Source organism: Pinus tabuliformis, chromosome 7 (assembly GCF_031772625.1).
Source record: "Pinus tabuliformis cultivar Carrire ecotype Pingquan chromosome 7, CPIR1, whole genome shotgun sequence".
Taxonomy (NCBI): Eukaryota; Viridiplantae; Streptophyta; class Pinopsida; order Pinales; family Pinaceae; genus Pinus; species Pinus tabuliformis.
The window spans coordinates 1,996,742,219-1,996,751,348 of record NC_142293.1 but is presented as its reverse complement, the minus strand read 5'-3'; positions in this window follow the sequence as shown (position 1 = coordinate 1,996,751,348).

The following is a 9,130-nucleotide window of genomic DNA, read 5'->3' as shown; positions in this document are numbered from 1 at the left end:
AGTTCAGTGTCGCACGCACGCTGATCCAGTTTGGGAGAATTTGTTCCAACAGCCAGCCTTCCAGATGGTTCCAGACTTGGTTGTTGGCCTTGTGAGTATCGCCCTCCCTTCTATGGCATGTCTGTTCGTCATTTGAAACCACCTTCCTTGAAGATAAGCTTATCCTCCCACCATTCATGGAGACTCCTTCTCCTATTTAAACCTCCACCATTACCATGAGCAGCGAGTTTTGGATAGTGTGGAATTCATAGTGCTTAGACTGCTGCTGCTAGTAGGTAGTTGGTGTGACAAGTGTGGTTTTGCTAGAGGAAGCTTAAGGAAGGTTGTGAGTATTGCTTGTGTGAGAGAGAGCTTTGTTTTGGGAGAATCTACCTCCAAGGGTGAATGCTTAAGAGACTTGCTGGCTGGACCCTCTAGAGAAGGAATCAGCGTCAGAACTTTGGTTGTACCTTTCTCTGTTATTGATTTAATAATAGATGACTACTGTTATGGTTCCATTCTCATTTGTCTTTATAATGGTTAATGTGAATTACATCCTTTCTGACTGATGTATAATTGCTTTTATTAGATTTCACGCTTGCGTTTGCCTTTCTCTTCGTGTGTGCAGGTATCTATTCAAGGAGATCGTGGAGGATCGTGACCGGCCAGAGTGAAGGAGCGAGAGCGGCATCTCTTCATCAAACAATAGCATTAGAATCGAAGTAGGTGTTCATTGCCTCTCTTTTATTTGCAATTAGGAACTTGCACAGTAGCATTGATTGATTGTTGCTAGACCCATTCTGGGCTAGTAGGGATCACCTCTATCCGTAGAGGGGATTTACCTCTCCAACAATTTGGCGACTCCACTGGGGAGCTGGCCTTTGTCTCTTTTTGTTCATTTTTGTGTTTGAGTTTGATTGTTCTCTCTTTTCAAAATTGGGGACTAGTTCTCTACTTTTAGACTTCCTGGTTCAGTCTGGGAGGCGTATAAATTGTTTAAAGAGTTCTGGCCTTGGTTTGGGAGTTTTTTGGCTTGATTCTGCCTCTTTTTTAGCCTCAACGCGGTTTATATCAAAACAGTTGCGCTGACAGCGCATAGCTGTTTCTTTAACCCCGTTTTCATCACGCTTGTACGTAAAACAGTCGCGACGGTTTTGAAATCGAACCAGCGCGCTTAAGTCGTGTCCTTCCGCGCTGACAGCGCCTTGTTGCTACGCGTGACCTCTTGTCAGCGCATTGTTGCTGAGCGCTACCCGCGCTGATCCTGTAAAATTGAATTTGTTTCAATTTTGCCTCCTGAGCCTGTTGGTTTGACTATCTCCAGCTCTTTCTACTTGGTTTATGACTTGATATTTATTGTTTGAATTGTGAAACACTTGCTTGCGAAGTCTTGTCGGACGAATTTCGTTTTTGTGTCCCGTGACCTAGTGCCATCATCCAGCTTTCACTGGATTGACCTTGTTTTATTCACTTGTTCACTTGTTCACAAAAGTTCGTTGCTACTTGCCTTTGCTATTGCGGAAACCTTCCTCTTTTTGCTTTCTTTGCTTGTTTGTTTGAGGTGATTGTCATTGAACCGATCCTCGGATTGTTTCACTACCCAAGACACAGATCACAGTTGCTAGGGTTCAATCAGCTCTTTTCACGCTTGTTGTGTTCGTCATTGAGTGATTTTACTTCTTTTTGCTCGGTGTTGCTGTCTCTCAAAGTTCATTTTAAAGTGCACAGTGCCATTGAAAAAGAAATCAAACTAATGTCTTTTGCATTCAATAGTTAATGAAAAGAAGAGCATTTCATTGATTTGTGTTCTCAAAAGAAAAATTTCATTTCTTTGTCATTAGCTGCATTAGATTGTTTGATTGTTTGAGTTCGTTTTGTTTGATTGAAAACTCTTAACCCTCTCATAGTTAGAATTCATCGAACGAAATGGTATTCTTTGGCATGTAGTTTGCATCTAAGTAATTGTGAGAGATCACACGATAAGGCCTGAAACCGAAACTTAATTCAAGATCAACCATAAAATAAACCGAATAAACCTAAAAACGCATTGGAACTTAATGCAAACATCTAGAGGTCTAGGTTAGAGACGTGTTCCGGTGTCTTTAAACATAGTCACTGTTGTTTCACATTACGGTTGGGTGATTCCTCCTTCTGTGACTCGATAGTGGTCTAACACGGACTGTGCTCCCACGTACCGTCGCATATATAGGGAGGCCCCATTAGGCTTTTATCCTTGATCCATAGGAAGCCGAGTCTGCCGCCCTGCGAGCCGTAACGCACCGAACACAGCATTCGGGAAGATTGACTGCAGTACGGAAAGTCCTTGGTTCTCATACGATTGCCAAGGTGTATAAGCAGTTTTACGGATTGCTTGGTAAACCCTTTGCCTAGAATCTCCAGAGCAGTCACTTTTGATCCTTTTCGGACTCCCTAAATGAAAAGGTGCCAGTGAGCTTCTTGTCACTTCGTGCTCATTAAACATTCGAAGGAGACTAGAGTCATCTTTTCGTCCTTTTCTCGACTCTTGAAACATGAAAAGGTCAAGTTTGGTTCCTGTGTCTTAAAAATTTATTCGGCCACGATAACATTACCTGGTTAGTTCTTGTGTGCGTTAGCTTGAGTAGGGTCTTTATCGTTAGTTTCCTTTAGGTTTTTGTGTGGGGTTTGTCATCCTGGCTGACCCGTCAACTCCCGGTCCAAGTGATCAAGGTTCTCCATCTTCTGTTGCTCCTGAGGTACCAGTTGTAAGCGATACTCTTCCGGTTATCCCGAGTATCCAACCTATCAACGTACGTGCCCCGGGCGATGAGGATTACGAAGAAGATTGGAACCCTATCTGGGAGCCTGACGAGGACGATATTCCTGTTACCCCTCCCGGTATGTCGTCTCCGATGTCCACTTCCCACATGGATGAGACATCTCCCAGCGCAGGCGAGACACCCGTGGTGTCAAATGTTGAATCTCCCATTCCAGCTACTTCCCCACTCCCTCCACGGTATCAGTCGATGAGGGATAGAATAGCTGCCAGAATGCCTTCTACGACTATATGGGATCCTAGTCTCATTGCCACCACGGAGCCTTTTCTTTCGCAACCCCCTAATACACCTGTTACCTCAGTTCCCACGATTCCAACTGTTTGTGTGGCATACTCAACTCCAGTCGTTAGTGCTGTGACAGCATCCTCATCTACGAACCCTGGGGCTGGTCCATCTCAAGGTCAAGTGAGTAATGGCCAGCCGGGATTTTCGTCTGGAGTCATCGATCCTGCACAAAGTGCTCAACCCTCTTCTGGTCCTATTCCAGGAGGGGGGCTGTATGATGGCCATGGGCAACCCATTGTGGACCCGAATTACCAAGGTCCACTCTTTTATTATGATTCTACCGGTCAGTACCTCCAGTTCGCTCAATCCGCGCCTCTTCAACCTTTCGTTGAAGTCTCGGTACCATTATCCATTACTTATGATCCCGGTACTCATTCTTTTCATGGGGGCCAGGCAATTCCTGGACAGCCTCAAGGACCACCTAATCTAGGCCAGCCACCTTATGTGCAAGCCCCCCAGGGGCAACCACTTTATGGCCAGTCTTACCCAGGACAATCTGGGGGCCCACAAGGACAACCCTACCCGGGACAACCTTCGGCCATGGGTGGTCCATATTTTTCCTATCAGAGTCAACCTTTTGGTTATCCAGGGCAACCTGGTACCCAGCAAGGTTATCTGTCTAGTTAGCCAGGACAGCCTTACATCCAACAAGGCCAACCTGGTTTCCAGCAGGGGTATCCCGCCGGACAAGCTGGGCAAAATTATAACCCTCAAGGTCAACCAGTAGTCCAGCAGGGGTATCCTTCTGGGCAGGGGGGGCAACCCTACGTGCAGCAGGGCCAACCCACTGCTCAGTCTAATCTTCTTTCTGGGCAAGGGGGGCAACCCTACGTACAGCAGGGCCAACCCACCGCTCAGCCCGTGCATCCTCCTGGGCAAGGGGGGCAACCCTACGTACAGCAGGGCCAACCCACTGCTCAGTCCATGCAACCTTCTGGGCAAGGGGGGCAGCCCTACGTACAGCAGGGCCAACCCACTGCTCAGCCAGTACAACCTTCCGGACAAACGGGCCAGCCTTCTATGCAGCAAGGCCAACCCACTGTCCGCCCTAGTCATCCATCTGGACAGGCCGGCCAACCACAAGGTCAACCAGCCATCCAGCCTGCTCGGCCATTTGTTCCGCAAGGACAACCCTTGGTTGCTCAAGGACAACCTGGCACCCAGCAAGTACGTCCTTCTCGGCAAACAGGTCCATCCCAAATTCAACCAGGCCAACCTTCCGGCCAGATGATCCAAGCCCAGCCGGTTCAAGGACATTATTCTGGGCCTCAAACTCAAATAGGTTATCAAATGCAAGGCGGGCCACAGCCCCAACCTTCCTACCAAGCGCAGCCTGCTTACCAGGCTCAGTATGGAGCCCAGCAAATGTATGGCTACCAGCAACCCCAGGGGCAAACTCAGTTTACCCCTTATCAGAATTATCAACAGATGCAGGTCACTCCTTACCAAAATTATCAGTATGCTGCACCTGCGGGTAAAGTTGCTAACACATGGGGTGCTGGGGGGCAGACCCAGGGACAACTGTCTGCATATGGACAAAATCCGTATGGGCAGAACCCCTATGGACAAGGTCCCTATGCGCCAGGCCCTTTTGGGCCAGGTCCATCTGGACAAGGTCCCTATGCGCCAGGCCCTTTCGGGCCGGGTCCATCTGGACAGGGTCCATGGGGGCAACCGCCATCTGGTTGGAACCCTAATACTGCCTCGAACCCACAGCCACAAATGTCCTTTAACCCTCAGTTGCCGTTCTTAGCGACGTTGGAACTTCCGGATGTGTCCAAGTTGACAAATGACCCCATTATGCACAATCCGTATTGGCCACCAGTTCCAACTAAAATACCCGGTGATTGTCCAAAATTTGATGGCAAAGCTGGTGAAGATCCTCAAGCCCATGTTATGACCTATGACCTCTGGTGTTCATCGAACTCATGGCTTGATGACTCTATCCAACTTCGCCTCTTTCAAAGAACCCTCACCGGCTCAGCCGCTAAGTGGTACATTGAGCTGAATCGCGGCACGTTTCAAGATTTCAACTCGCTGGCTATGGCGTTCTTAACTCATTTTCAGTTACCCATTCGGTACGAGACGGGGACGCATCTCCTCACGTCTCTCAAACAGGACATGGCGACCCATATATCTGATCATATACATGAGTGGAGAAGGCGTCGTCGCTTGATCAAATTCTGGATTCCTGATCAACTCCTGACCGATTGGTTCACAACTTCCTTTGTCCCTGCGATTGCGCAAGACATAGCCATGGGAGCTTGTGTAACTGAAGAGCAAGCGATCGCGCGAGCTCAGTACCTAGACTTGGTATACTCTCAATCAGGTACTCTACATGATTATTTGCCAGACGCCCCGAGGCCTGGAAAGACCAAGGCTCCACCCAAACCATCCGTTGATGGAGTCATTGGCTCTGTTAATTCGTCATCAAAGAAATCGGCCGCGAACCCTAGGAAGCAAAAACAAAACGCTTTTAATGGAAATGCTCCCCAGGGCCAATCTAATCCTAGAAGTACCTCCGAGGTAAACGCCGTTCAGTCCACCGCGGCGGATAAATCCTCAAAAGGGAAAAAGAAAGGGAAAGCTAAAGATAAATCTGGACAGCCCAAGCAGGATGCCCCTAAGCCTCCACCCGAGGAAGGAGCTAAACGAAAACCTAAATATCCTTGTCTCATCTGTGATGAGGATCACTACACTAAGCACTGCCCAAGGTGGTCCGAAGTCAGTCGGTTATTGAAAGGTGCTCCTGGGACTCCTGCCGTGCTTAAAGAGCCTTTCCCTTCCCAGCAGACCCAAATGGTGGCAGACCCGTCTCAACCCTCTTCCTCGTTCGATTCTCAAGTGTTCATGGCTGGAACGATTCCCATCCATGTTTCAACTTGAGCGAAAGACTATCCATCTCGTGTCGGGAAAGAGCCAGAGGTTCCCTCCAGCGCTCCTCCGTCTAGTTCTGGTCCTCTCCACATCGAAAGGCCCAACACTGAGACGATCCCCCAACCCCCTCCAAAAGGTGTACTCAGGAAGTCATCTTACAACCCTAATGCTCGTGCCGCCCAGCACTATAGCATTGTTGAGGACTTAGCTCAGGCTCCGTCTGCTATGTCCGCTTTAGAAGTCCTCCAGAGATGCCCCTCCCAGAGGAAGTCCCTGCTATCAACAATTGGTGGCATCGACCTGGCAGATTCAGATTTGATTTCTTTCGATCTCGAGGGTTTTACACAGAGACTTCCTCACCAAGTCGCTTTCCTTATACAGGTCATCATCAATAGCAGAACGATTCATCGTACGGTTATTGATGAAGGTGCCTCAACCTGCATCATGTCCGTTGCTTGCTGGAAGGCAATTGGTTCCCCTACTTTGAGTCAGTCTCCTACGATGTTAGAAGCTTTCGATGGAAGAGAGTCCCGTCCTTACGGTATCCTCCAACGCTTACCCATCTCTTTAGAAGGGAAGATCGTAGAAGTAGAGGTCGAGGTTGTTGACGCCAATCTGACCTACAACCTCCTCCTCGGACGGAGCTGGACATACGCCATGCAGGCCATGGCTTCTTCCCTGTTCCGTGTCATTCATTTCCCTCACCAGGGGAAGATTGTCATGGTGGACCAGCTCTCCTTCTTCGCCTCTTCTTCTGAAGGTATTGTGCCATTTGTGGAGCATACCTCTAAGTCACTCGAGAGCGTGGGTGCCAGAATTTTCAAAGATCCCACTTTAATGGGAGTCTTTCCCCTCCCACCTCCGAATCTCGCCCCTATTAAAATGATCTCTGTATGCTCTGATCCGTGGGTTCTTCCTCCTGCTAATCAGAAAGACTCTTTGGGTGATATGATGCCGTTGAGTCCTGCCGAACTCAACTACATCGAGATTGTTGCTGCATCGGCTTCCCCTGATGAACCTGCTCTCCCGAGCAGTGTTCCGGATTCGTATGATCATTTCCCTTGGCTAGGAGATGAGGCTACTTCGGATCCATTGAAAGAAATATTTCCTTCCGACGAAGCCATCATAGAGACAATGTCTCTCGAAGATCCCCCTTGGTCAGATCACCACCATTGCTCTTCATTTCTCCCTCCCCATCCGGAAATGACCGTATGTCTCGAGCGGTTTGCTTCGTGTGTCCCATCCCCGCCCCTCCAAACACCCATTCAGCTTTATCAAGTGTCTTCAGAGGGCAATATGGGAAATATCACGCAAACCCAACCGATCGACATCTCTGTCAAACCAGGGATTGTCGAGCACATTCATATCGGAGTCACTTGCACTCCAGAGGAAGTTCAACTCTACACTGCTTTATTTCGCGAATTTCGTGATGTCTTCGCATGGTCCTATGAGGAAATGCCCGGCATCGATCCTAGTATAGTGGTGCACGAAATACCTACATACCCAGGTGCTAAGCCTGTTCGTCAGCGCTTACGCCCTGTGCACCCCTGAAAGGCTGCAACCATCAAGGCCGAAGTCGAAAAGCTTCTTAAAGCTGGTTTCATTTACCCCATTCCTCTTATGGATTGGGTGTCTAATATAGTCCCTGTGAATAAAAAGCAGGGCACTATCCGGGTCTGTGTTGACTATCGTGATATCAATCGTGCCTGTCCGAACGATAACTTCCCTACGCCCTTCATCGATCAGCTTATTGACGAGTGCGCAGGAAGTGAGATTTACTCGTTTATGGACGGCTTCTTTGGCTATAACCAGATCAACATTGCACCCACGGAATAGCATAAGATGGCTTTTATTTGTCCTTGGGGCACCTTCGCCTATAAGAAGCTTCCTTTTGGTCTAAAGAATGCCGGTGCTACATTTCAACGTGCAATGTCTTATGCCTTTCATGATATTCGTCACATTGTACAACCTTACCTGGATGACCTTCCGGCTCATTCAGCTAAGCGCCAGGACCATCCCTCTCATCTTCGCGAGATTTTTATTCCGCTGTCGACACTACCGCATTAGGCTTAACCCTCATAAGTGTGTCTTCTGCGTAGAATCTGGCCGACTGCTCGGGTTCATCGTCTCCCGAGAAGGCATCCGTCTGGATCCCCTCAAAGTTGAGGCCATCCTGAATCTTCCTCCCCCTGCCTCTTTGCAGCAATTGCAGAGCTTGCAGGGCAAAGCGAATTTCCTTAGACGATTCATTCCGAATTATGCCGAGCTGGCTAAGGGTTTCACACGGTTATTAAAGCGACACACACCCTTTCGTTGGGATGCCATCGCCCAGGAGTCTTTCGAGCGACTCAAGGATCTCCTTGTCTCGGCTCCACTCTTAAGACCTCCGAACTATCACCGTGATTATTCTCTCTATCTAGCTGCCGCTGACACCACCATCGGCATGGTTCTAGTGCAGGATGATGATGATGGCAATGAGCACGTTATCTATTACCTTAGTCGCAATCTCTTGGATATGGAAACTCGTTACGCTTATGTCGAGAAGTTGGCATTGGCAGCTGTCTGCGCCGTCCAACGATTCCGGCACTATATCCTGTTGCGCACTACGACCGTGATTTCCGACTGCAACCCAATGACCTACATCTTGTCGCGTCAGCTGCTGGGGGGCAAGTACTCGAAATGGATTGTCATCCTACAATAGTTTGACTTGGAATTTACTGCTGCCAAGTCTAAGAAATCTCTGGTCTTTGCAGAATTGCTATGTTCTTTGCCATCCCCTTCTACACCATCTCGTTCGGAAGAGCATATCCTGGATGAAACATTGTTTCTAATCAGCACCCTCGACCCTTGGTATGGGGAAATCATAGTGTATTTGCAGACGTCTTCCTTCGGTCCTAATGTATCGAAAAACGCTCGACGGAGGATTCGTCACCAATCTCAACCCTATCGCATTATGGGCGATACCCTGTACCGCCTCGGCGTTGATTCTGTCCTCCGCCGATGTTTGACTCTCGAGGAGGCTAAGCGGGTATTGAATGACTGCCATTCCGGTGCTTGTGGCGGCCACATGTCCGGATATGCCACCGCCCAGAAAATCCTTCGTGCTGGTTATTTCTGGCCTTCTATCTTCAAGGATTGCATCCTTGTCGTCCGTGCATGTCATGAATGTCAGG